At 42.9% G+C, this 12,146-nt stretch overlaps 1 long non-coding RNA gene across 1 annotated transcript; it reads left to right on the top strand.

The window, feature by feature from the left end:
• Positions 1-7,601: 7,601 nt before the first annotated feature.
• LOC130522934 (uncharacterized) lies at positions 7,602-9,961 on the top strand. Its single transcript, XR_008949741.1, has 2 exons — positions 7,602-7,739; positions 9,682-9,961. It is a non-coding gene; the product is annotated as an uncharacterized LOC130522934 (long non-coding RNA).
• The last annotated feature ends 2,185 nt before the right edge of the window (positions 9,962-12,146 follow it).

Here is a 12,146-nt window from a genome sequence, read left to right as displayed (position 1 = left end):
TGTGTAACTGTGTGTTTATGAGTGAGCGGGAGAGAAAGAGAGTGATTTGTTTTCAGTGAAAGGTGAGGCCACTTAGCTGAGGCGTAGAGCTACAGCGGAATCTATTACCGTGTGTCAAAGGAAACACGAGAAGGGCACGACCTGTGCGCGTGTGTGTGTGTGTGTGTGTGTGTGTGTGTGATGGAGACATTCTGTGATTAATCCACTAGACTGCCTGCTGTGCATAGGCCTATGTGTGTGTTTGTCGCTTCGCATGACTGATGTTATGACTATGTTGCATTTTGTGTCATAAAAGCATTTGGATTGATGGAAACTGAAGAAAAGCTCGTGTGTAAGTGTGTGTGTGTGTGTGTGTGTGTGTGTTCCATGTTCATGATGTCATTCCTTTCATAGAAATCAGATTGTTGTGTGCTGAATAGTCCACATGGCGCCATCTTGCCATGTCAGGGCAGAATATTATTATTATTATCATAATTTTATGATAATAATAATAATAATAAAGCTTTTACCGAGTTTGATTATTCTTCGGTACTTTTGTCCTTCACATTCAGCTGAACATTACTAAGATATGACAGGGCAGCCACGCTGTGGCCTTACAACTCCTAAAAGGAAAGGCACTTTTGAGAGGGTTCCAACAGTGAGGAGATTCATTAACATACATGATAAATTTTAAATCCTAATTTAGAAAACAGGTGGACAAAGAGAGAGAGAGAGAGAGAGAGAGAGAGAGAGAGAGAGAGAGAGACAGAGAGAGAGAGCGAGAGAGAGAGAGAGAGAGCGCACATGGATCCTGTGGCTCACCAGAGGCCAGTGTGGTTCACTTGGGGAAGGACCAGTCCAACCACACACTCGCTCTCTGTGTCTCCATGTGTGCCACAGCCACAGGCTCCTGCCCAGCTTTTCTCAGTATTAAGTTTTATTATTTCTCAGTATTATTGCTGCCACGGGCCTGAATAGTGCTGAGACGTTCACTACAGCAGGAAAACTGGAACATGCTAGTTCAGGCAGCCCCTAAACCTTGACCCTCAATATTCGGCTGGCATCAGAGAGAAACTCAAAAGATTTGCCACCTCACCTTTGCGTGACCCCCTCACCTGTGACCAACTGGCCTTTGAAGACTCTACAGGGGAGGCACCTCCTGGCATTGTTACAGCCCCAAACATCACACCCGAGATAAGGTGGTGATTCAGGGAGCGGCTGGGACACTCCTGAGGGCCATGTTAATATCTGAGTGTGTGTGGCTGATCTGCACCAGCATATGGCCAGTCACCACTCTATTGGGTTTGGAACAAAACATGAAAAAAGAGTGTGTGTGAGTGTGTGTGTGGGGAGGGAGGCGATGCGTAGATGGATGTGAAAACGAGTGAGCGGACTGACAGTCCCGGGAGCGATTGATCCTCTTCTTGACTCCCTCCATTCCATCCTGCTCTCCATCGGCAGAAGACAGATAGTGTTGAGGTGGCCTGTATTGGATTTATGAGTTAATGGCCTTGCCAGGATGAGACAGATGGAGAAATAAGGAAGAGGAGAAAGAGAGAGGGAGGGTAGAAGGCGAGCCAGAGATTATCTGTGAGGAGGGACAGGACAGAGGACAAGTGGAGGGGGTGAAAGAAATGTCAGAGACGAGAAGAAAACCGGTTCTGCAGTTTGCTCTTGAGCTGTTTTTACTTCTTCAACATCAAAACCATTTAAATACAGTGACAAAGCGCTCCGTTTTCCTAACAGAGTCTCACCAACAGACTCGGGACTTTAATGAACATGGATGTGAACACAGCAGGAAGCAGCAAAAGAAGTTGGGAGGAACAAACAGCAGGGAGGGGCCCTGAGCCCATAATGGCATTTGGTCCAAGGTCGTGACTCTTCCTCTGCAGGGAGTGATGAGAATTGTAATCTATATCATTTACTGTGTGTACATATGTGCTTGTGTGTGTGTGCACGTGTGCAAGTGCGTGCGCGTGGGGATGGGGGTTGGAAGGGCCACAGACTGTAATGATAATAAATATGATTATTAATAACATTAAAGTGAAGTATGTTTACCCCGGAGAGATGAAGCACTATAGCTGCGTCCTCCTCAAATCAGCCCATCTGTCAGAGTCCTGCCATTAAAACCAGTACACCCCAAACCCCCCCCCCCCCCCGCTTTGCTCGCTTCAACATTAATTTTGCAATTTCTTTCGAGAGCACAGATAACAAGTTATATGGTTTTACGATGTCACCTTAATCTGAGGCCGTGTACAAATGTTGGGTTTGAAGGTGCGGCTCTCAGGTCGGCCCAGGAGACTCCAAAGGAGGCCAAACTACTAGGTCACCTTGAGAAAAATCTCTGTTTTCAAGGTAAAAAAATGTCCGAATCGATTGCTTGCTTTCGGGGGTAAATCACACCTTCAGTAAAAGGTTAAAAGATGACAGCGAGGGCTTCCACCGTCCGCCCCAGATGAGCCCTTACACTCATCTCCGTCTTCAATTCTCATCCATCCATCCCCCCGCTCATGTCTTTTTTTGTCATCTGCAGAGGAAAATTAAAAATGTAGATATAATCGCAGCGGGTTTGTAATGTGATCAGGGTGACAGGGGATCAATGAGACCGCCACACACACACATACGCGTCACAACTACTGATGCATGTCATGGAAGCAAAGTATGGTAGGATGACATGAAAAAGAGGGGTGGGGGTGAACACAGCACTGTTGCTTTAACATGAGGAGCACTTCCACTGCAGGAGTTCCTGGTTCCTACCAGGGGCAGGAACCATACAGGAACCGTAGAGGAACCGTTCCTCTCACTTGGCCCTCTCCATGGGGTAGGACCCATCGGTGACGTCATGAGTTTCGATCACTTCAGAATCGTTGTTCAACAGTTTTGACCGTGACATCACCGGGGCGAGCCGCCAATGAGGAAGGAGGTAAACCCGGAATAATAGTCTACTCTAAGACAATATGATTCCCTCCAGCTCCACGAAGTGTCGTTGTGGACTTTTGACATGTGACATGTTTGACTGCTCCGATCTTTTACTGGGTCTGTGAAAATGTCAGGGTGTTACTGAATATTAAACAGCACGTTTTGATACTTTTAAAGTATAAAACATGACAGGCCGTTTGTGTGCTCGTGTACCTGGTGGAAGCTAAGAAGCAGAGGAGAAGCTGTGTCTGCTAGGCTAACGCTCCGCTTCTGCTGGGTCCTGCGTCACATTGTTCTCTGGGTTTTGCCAACTGCCACTAAGAAAACCTCCAGCCCCACCCAGGAGTTGTTTTTTTTTGGGAAGGATCTAATTGCCTACCCCAGACTGCCCCGTAACATTACCCTGAATTTTCTGCAGTGGAAACGCGCCTTTTGTGTCCCCACGAATGGGGTAAAAAGATGATTGTGGCTCCTTGTGCAAATGGAGGGAGCAATTGTGAGCTTTTAGCATGGCAGAAATAGCAACTAGGGCAATAATATTTTTGCAGTTACGATGTTCAAGATTTATGATGGAGATACAGTAATGAACTGTTCCTGAAACTGCAGAGACTTTAAGCTTTGAACTCCAACCTAATACATTTAACACAAACAGCGTCCCTGATCTGGATCTAATCACTCTTTAATCATTAACATCCCATTATCGCAGACACACACCTGCATGCAAAGCACACACACACACACACACACACACACGATTGTACGGGCACATCTGATCGTGCAAATGAAGGATAAATGAAATATTGACCCCGAGGATTCATGCATAGTCGACACTTTGTGTGAGCGAAGCATGAATTAGATATGCTAATGCAGCTGAGCAGGCTGTCAATAAAGCTATGATGATGATGATAATGATGATGACAGCAAAAAGAGCTAAAAAAAATCACAGATTTACATCAGCCACAAATATATATACACTTTTTACAGTCATAACCATATTAACAAGCTATAATTATATGTTATTTTCAACTACATGTGGTGGTTGTGTTTTGGCCTGGAATCGTCAATGTCTGAATGTGCACGTATGAGTGTGTGTGTGTGTGTGTGTGTGTGTGTGAAGCGGCTGAAATTTTTGTGGGTTGTATAAATTGTCCACTGACTGACCACTGTGGTCAGACGCGGTGGTCAGCTTAAGTGCCCCCCCTCCCCCAACACCCACATACACCCACACATCTTCATTAACAAAGAAACATTTCTATTGATCCGGTCTGCAAGCTCCTGTTACGGCAAAGAAATATGTATTGGGAACTCTAACTGGGTTACCTACACACTAGCTTACCATCACACACACACACACACACGCACACACAAACACACACACACACACACACACACACACACACACACACATACAAAACCACACACAGAAACTTTACTCTACATGCATTCACTTATACTTCAAACATGTAAACACTCTCTGGTTTTTCTTTCGCGCGCGCACACACACACACACACACACACACTTGCAGGGATGACATAAAACACACATGCAGGGTGACTGGTCAGTGCTAAGCAAGTTATGGTTAGTGAATTAGTATTGACCAACTGCTTACAGCATAATCTGTGGCTGCAGTTTACCGCTGGTGTCAGAACCGCTAAAACGTGTGCATGTGTGTGTGTGTGAGAGAGAGAGTGAGTAAGAGAGATCCTTTAGCATCATAACTGTCACTGAGGAGGTTCTCCACAGACCTAATGCAGCCATCACTCATGCGCTGGACATTATAATAACTTCTACTTTGATGAAGAACTTTTGTGCCTTTATTATCTGAGCTGGGTCTGTGTATAATTATCAGATTGCTGAAATAAAAAAGTAACCAAAATAACCATTTTTTTCAGGCTGACTATAGTATTAGGTTGAATTTATTGCCTCTGGACAAGGTAGGTTGAGGGTTAATGAGAAATGTATATATTTAATTAAAATCGGCTATTGCTATAAATATAGTAACTAGTTTAAATTATTGACTTGATGCTACAATAATAAGATAAACTTACTCATGTCAAAATTATACCACTCCAGGGATATAAAACACTTCCAATATCTTCATATTTGTTACCAAATGTGGAGAAGCTAATATTCTAACCTTAAAGGCATGGTCATGTATAACACTCAACATTAGCTGCTCTTAATCTTTTATGTATCCCACACACACATGAGCATTTCCTTCAAACGCAAGATCCTCCAGAGGTTTCAACCCTTGTGATGTCGTTACTTAAAAAATGCAGTTTATTCTCCAGTAGCAGTACTTTTTTGATCACATTAGCTTAATGTCTGAGAAGTGAAATGTAACATGAAACTCAGTATATTTCTCTGTGACAGATCGCCAGCGCCGGACCTCTGCAGACATCAGTCAGGGCTGGCACTGCTTCAAAACCTCAAACTGTGACACATGTCAACCACAATCTTACACACAATCCACCCTACCAACGCACACACACACAAACACACACACACACACTGGAGTTCCACGTCTATAGCAATAATACATCAGATTTACCTTCATTGGAGCAGAACTAAAATCAAACCAACCCCCCTCAGCCCACCCACCTCACCCGGTCATTCCAGGCCAAATCCAATCACAGCTCGATACTTGCCGTGATTGATTGGCTTCCAATCCAATTGAATTTCTCTCAGATGGAGATGAGAAGAGGAGAGGCTGCCTTGCTCAAAGCCATTAGGCATTGGCATTGGCAGGAGGGCTGAAGGGTGGGGGGGGTGGACAAAATGGGGAGACAGAAGAGAGATGGCAAGAGAAGAGAAGTAATTGAGGGAGATTGAGGGTGTGCGAGATAGAAAAAGACTGAAGGAGAAAGAGAGAGAACGGGGACTGTCCAAATGTTTGCCAGCTCCCATTTAAACAGGGGAGTGGAAAGTGTGTGTGTGTGTGTGTGTGTGTGTGTGTGTGTTGTGTGTGTGTGTGTGTGTGTGTGTCTGCCAGCTCCCATTTTAATTGCCTTGTCAGAAGTTGACTGTAACTGTAAACTACTAAAGTGCTTGCAGACACCAGGGAGGAAAAATAAAATGTCTCATATTTCTCTGTCTGGCTGCTCTTTGTGAAGCAGCAGGGCTCTGATAAACCAGTCAGACCTTTCTTTTTTTTAAAAAAAAAGAGGTCAGAATAGCATTTGATTACATGTGCTGCAATAACGAATCAATACATCAGATGAAATGTTATAATTCTGGACAAAAAGAAGAGTATGTATCAAAAGTGACGTTTCAAAAGAAAATCACTGTAGTTCAGATTCAGACAATAACCACCTTCACATTTACACATGGATACAGAACATTTACCTTTGGTCACAGTGGGAGTATTTACTAATACAGTGAATAATGAAATACTGTTAACTATTAGAGTATAGTGGTGACTGACGTTTGAAAGCTGGCCATGATCAGATGGAACACGTGGTGTCTCATTACAAGATATGTTGTTGTGAGGTTGTGTAAGAACCAACCGAATAATAACGTGCTGGAGTAAAACCAAAAACCTACGGTGATCTCAAATGTATGTGGTAACTGTTACGCATCATACGTGCGCACACGCACAGAGACACTCGGAACAAGGGTTTGGGCTGATAATGAGGAAGATCTGACATCTCATTGGGAAGTGATGTTTATTTCTCTGCCTCTTCCTCCCACAATTCCCCCTAACCACAACTCCCTGTGTCCTGACCAAGAGAGGGAGAGCGAAAGACAGAGAGGCCTAGTGAAGAAAATGGAGAGGTGAAGAAAGAGGGAGCAACCCACAGACCACATAATGGTTGCGGCATCAGTTATATGGCTAATACACACACTGAGACAGAGCCTTCAGTTTGAATGTGGTGTGTGTGTGTGTGTGTGTGTGTGTGTGGTCAGCTTGCCTTCAGCCAACTGTAATCAGAGATGAAATAAAATTAAGATACGTATTTTCTGGAATTCTTCTTCTCTTTACTTTGACTTATTCAAAATGTTGGTTTTTAATTTTACCTGAAAGGTGCTGTGCTGCAGTTAGCACTGTCCACAAACAACGAGAGGGTGATGGGGTCCAACGTTTCTGTCTGGAGTTTCTGCATGTCCTCCAAGTGTCTGTCTGGGTTCTCATCCCCCCGTTCACCTCAATATTAAACTGAGGTTACATCATTTAACAGTGAAATGAATTTCTTCATTTTGATCTTTTGTTTTGCTTTAATTGCACCTATTAAATCTTTAATGCTGCAACATGTGGTTCATATACTTAAGGATTATGAAGCTAAATATAGACAGAAGGCTCTGCCCATCTTCTTATACCTATCCAATGAATAGCAATGTGTGCCTTTGAAGCAGCAACCAGGCCAAACAATGTTACCATATAACACCAAATAGCTACATACAACCACGTACAATCTGAGAGATTAAAAAAGGGTTTGGAGGCCTTTGAGGCCCTGTTTAAAGACTTTAGGAACCAACGCAAGTTTGTCCTCTTTGGCTTTGACCCAAGTTGATTGAATGGATTTTTTGGAGTAAGGTCACGTCCACCCCAGCCTTGTGACATTCAGACAACTTTGGCAGATTTATTCTTGCTTGAAACAGGTGTTTCCGCACAGGACAGTGATGATAACGCTGCCAGGTATCTCAGCACAGCTCTTACAACACCTGCTATTATCTCTCTCTGTCCGTGCCCCCACTCGGCGCCCTCAGTTGTAAAGATTAGGCGCTTCTCTTCAAAGTCAACAGGTTTGAAGTCCAGATCGCAGACTGGTTAACAAGACCGAGCTGAGACGTCGGCACGCATTCCTCTTCATCCTGATTTGCACACAGCCAGCGTGTGAAGGTGAGTAATCCAGAGTCTGGGTTTCATTTCAAATTCCACAAAAGTAAATTATGTTACAATAATTAATATGTAAGTAATGCGCTTTTTTAAAATAAAGTTTTAGACTATATTGTACAAACTGTCCTAAAGAGGAAGTTCCTTTAAAAGCCATTTTTACACAATTCTCACATTATAATCCTGTGAAGTGTCATTTTGTTCTAATAAGAGAAAAGTTATTGATTGAACCTGCTGTTAACCGTGTTTGAGTGTAAACAGATGAGCGGCCCTGCAGTCTGTGAGCGGCTCACACTGATACAGTCGTGTGTTTTTGCTGCTTCAAGATGTTCCAAGGTGTTAATGCAGTCAACTTGATCTCAATCCAATAGTGTGTAGAGATTGTTGAAAGGCCCGATGCTGAACACTGAACCCTCCCTCACTGTAATCTGCCTGCAATTAACAGGCCTCTGTCTGGGCCACTCGATACACATTTAATGGAGCGACATTGCTTCAGATTTGGTGCAAAGTATTTATCTTTTTTCAAGCGGGCAAATGCATTTAACAAATATGAAAGAAGGAATGGATGTTATCACTTCTGGACAGTCCGCAGCACTAGGCTGACTTATGAAGTTCCAGGAGAAAGGAAATATTTAATAGCATTTATGGAGGAAAGTGGAAGAAACAGGAGCTGTATTCATGCGCTGTATTTACTGTAATTGCTCGTGCGTCATTTTCAGAAACAAAGAGTCATTCAATTCTAACTCTTTCTCCTCTTATTTCTCCTCTTTCACCCATTTCTCTGACCCTTTCTCTCCACCTCTGTCTCTATCTTCAGGTGTTATGTGTCCATTTCAAGCGGAGGGCAATTAGGCCCTCAGTCTCATTAATAATACATTCCTAAGCTTGTTAATTATTTACTTTAATTGATGATTTAAGTTTCCTTCCTTCAACACAAACAGCCACTAGGGGAGACACACACACACACACACGCACACACACACACACACACCACACACACACACACACACGCACACACATGCAAAAAGGTCGCATTTGTTTCTCCTTTTGTGTTCTAATCCATCTCTGTGGTTGTGTGTGTGTGTGTGTGTGTGTGTATGTGTGTGTGTGTGTGTGTGTGTGTGTGTGTTTGTGTGTGAATGGACCAAGTCTGTGTTTGTATTCGTAGACGGCGAATTGCATTGCGATGATCGATACAGTTGATTGACTGTAAATGAAAAGAGTGCAGCTACTAAAACTCCCGTTTTTGAGCTTTGTTAATGAGGCGACGGGAATATCAGCGTTCCAGCTACAGGAAGGAGCTCAGGTTTAGTTATTACAACAAAGTCACAGGCTGATCGGGCTGCTCAGTCCATTGACAGGTGACCTATTGAAAGATATGAAATTTACCGTAAAAGACAAAAACGCCCCCCCCCCCCCCAATATCCACCCTCTCGGGTACGGCCTCTTTAGGTCAGACCTTGTTAGTTATTGGAAAGCTTAACGTTTTATTTTAGTGGTCTTTTACTAGGATCATTGAGGTTGGATAGACATGCTTTCCATCTGCACTCACATTTTCTGAAAACTTATTAAAGTTTAATAGATAAAAGGGAGAAACATGAGCCCATTATCATAATACACTTGTGAGATGGCAAATTTCCCAGCTGTGCCCTGTTAGGGGTGTGTGTCGTGTCCTGCAGAATAAGCTGCTGGCTTTCCCTTCCTCTCTTCTCTCTGTGGCTCTTTACATGTCCTTATCAAGAGGAAACCTTGGACTTTACCTCGACTTTCAGACCTAAATTTTTATCAGTAACACACAGAACTTGTGTAACATAATGCATGTTGGTCTATATTCTCTTCCCTATGTTCCTCTTTCATTTACTCTAACAGCATTGTGGTGGTATACTTTATAGATTAGACTATTTTTTAAAAATCAAATTTAATCACTTCTTTCTGTTTGTACTTGCAGGCTGGACGTCTCTGAGAACTGTGCAGCTGGTCGGACTTTGTGTCAGGCGGCAAATGGCTGGAAAGTCAGACTGTTATCGTAAACGATTGTGATGCGTCGCTGTCAGTAACAAGGATTCATCCTGTTGTAATGCTGCAGGCTGACAGGAAATCACTGTTACTGCGGGCGAGTGTCTCCCAAACACACACCCACACACCCGCCGACTGTTGTCAGTGTTTTACCACCTGGGCTGCACTCTCCACTATTTATGATTAAACGTTGTGCTGCCACTCACATATAAGATTTTGTCTTTCTTTATTTGAGCCTATCACACCAAATGTGTGTTTAGAATTGGAACCTTTTAGATCCATGAATGTTTTGTGTACGTGAAAGGAAAATATTGATTATATATAGAAACTCTAAACTACACTAGTGATGTAGATGTGATGGGAAACGTTGAAAAGAAGTGTTGGGACATAACTGGATTAGCTTTGTTGTTATAGACAAACTGCAAAACTATATTGCTATGCTCACAGGGACACACTGAACAAAGAAATGCTTCTCTCATATAGGAAGTGAAGGATTGGAAACTAATTAACTTCAATTATACTTTAAAGTCTCCTATCGGAGTCCAAGTTCTGTTGACTGTCTGGTTAAAATGAATCTCCCAGCAAACACCCTCCTCTCGGTGCACACTAGTTTGGTTTCGCCCGGATAATTCACAGACAGGGCTGGTATGTGTGTGTGTGTGTGTGTTTATTTACCTGCCACACAGTACTATTTATTCCACACTCACTCCAGGGAATCGGTGTTTCACACAAGCGTGTGCACAAAATGAAATAATGACAACACACACAAACACACACAAATACACAGTTTGGTTTTTAAGATATATATGCACACATTGTTAAAAGCACAATAAACCCTCCCTCTCACATACACATGCAGAGATGCACTCAGACCCCGTGAGGCCTCCCGTTAACTCATGGTTAGACGTTTGGTCGTGACACGCCAGTGTAAAGGCGGCCCAGCGGAACCGATTATGTGCAAACACAAACAAATAACATCAGCCAGATGCCAAAACAGCATTTGGGGAACTGAACGGCAGCAAGAGGAGAAACTCCAGGAGAAGCTTTGCCCAGGTCCGAAAAATCAAACAAAGTGACAGAGAGAAAGAACTCTTTTTGTGAACTGTGTTCTAATTAAATGGATATGCGGAGACGGTAACAGGTCATAACTGAGTGGAGACCAAAGGTATACAATTCAGGGATGTGCATAAACTGCAAAGACATGTCATTTTTTTGTAACATTCAGAAGCAGTTGAAGGGAAAATCCAGGAAGGAAAAAGGGGTGTTTACCTAATTAGGGATATATGGCTTGACTAAATGCCAGTATGTAAGTTCAGAGGTCCACAGTTCACATGGACAAATATTGTTACACTTGTGTTGTAATACTCACCAGGGAGTGGCTGAATAAACAAGCTTTGAGCACTAAGCAATGTGGTATCACAGAAGTCCAGAAACGAGTGGCCCTGGAGATCGGTGTGGGCCCTCTCTGTCTCTTAAAGATTTCTGCTCACATTTCCCTCCAGCTGAACCTGATATTATCATACAACAATCTGTTCCCAACGGAGCCCTTTCCTTTAAACAAGCCCCAATAACAGTAATGCTTCAACTCCAAATAAAGGTTTGTTTTTTTTGTCTCTTTTACATTAAAAATATGTTTGATCAACTGACTCATATAAAGTATGACAGATAAAATATCATTAAAATGATTACAAGGTTTAGGAAAACAGTTCAATAGCACCGTACTGCTGATGGGTGCAGAGAGGGAAGATTAACAGGTAGAAATTTGAGAAGCGTGCAATTCAGCTGGAAGGACAAAGGCATATTTCATGGACACAGATGGAGGAAACATCCTCCAGGAATTGAAAAATGGAAAAGACTTGGAAAAAAAACATTTCCAGTGTATTTCTCTGAAAAAGGCTCACTGTAAGTTCTAATTTTATAAAAGATGTTTGAGGGGCAGGGGGACTCTGCTGCTCGCTGTCATTCCTGCCCTCTCTGGGCAAGCACGTGCGCACTCCTGATGTCTTTACCATGATGTGAAAGTGGAGGAGAGGCTCCACTCTCTCCGTGACTGAAAGTGTGCCGTTGTCCAACAGAATGATTGGAAGTGACTGTGTTGTTTTCTGCAAATGGACATAATCACAGTGCTTCACCAATCACAGAGTGAAAACTGCATCATTTAAAATGATCCTAATGCATCACAAGTCCACTGAAAGCACATTATGAGTGAGTTATAATTAAAACAACAACGACGGCATAAATGCACCATGAGCCAAGTCGAGTCACTCTTCCGCTCTCTTTTCTTTGTGCTATTTTCCACGGAATGACAGAAACAAAGATTAAAGCAGAGCAACATAAAACAACAAACAAAAAAATAAAATCCAGGTTAACGGGGCTGTGCAGAGTTTAATGAAATTA

The sequence above is a fragment of the Takifugu flavidus genome, chromosome 3 (genome assembly GCF_003711565.1).
Source record: "Takifugu flavidus isolate HTHZ2018 chromosome 3, ASM371156v2, whole genome shotgun sequence".
Taxonomy (NCBI): Eukaryota; Metazoa; Chordata; class Actinopteri; order Tetraodontiformes; family Tetraodontidae; genus Takifugu; species Takifugu flavidus.
Note: the sequence above shows the minus strand (reverse complement) of the source record. Positions and strands in the feature narration are given on the sequence as shown.